We start from the raw sequence: 321 nt of genomic DNA, 5'->3' as shown, positions 1-321 counted from the left end.
ACAAACAAAACAAAAACTGACGGGGTCCTCATAACACTTTCGTGGCATATTTACGATGTAAAACACATATGGTTATACAGACGTATAAATGACGTTAATAAAAAAATGCTTGCATATGAGGTCAGAAATTAATACGTAGCTGTTACAAAAAAACTGGACGTGATTGAAAAGAAATTATTATACTATATTGTTAATGAGCGTACACCATACAACAAAAATTTTCACCCAGCTCATGTGACAAAAACAGTGTTTACCAGTGTTATGTAGATTTATGTATGAGAGACATTAAAAAGAAAATGGCGCTTTCTTTTGGAAATATTT

The sequence above is a fragment of the Bactrocera dorsalis genome, chromosome 5 (assembly GCF_023373825.1).
Source record: "Bactrocera dorsalis isolate Fly_Bdor chromosome 5, ASM2337382v1, whole genome shotgun sequence".
NCBI lineage: Eukaryota > Metazoa > Arthropoda > Insecta > Diptera > Tephritidae > Bactrocera > Bactrocera dorsalis.
The sequence above is the reverse complement of the archived record's forward strand: the minus strand, read 5'-3'. Positions refer to the sequence as shown.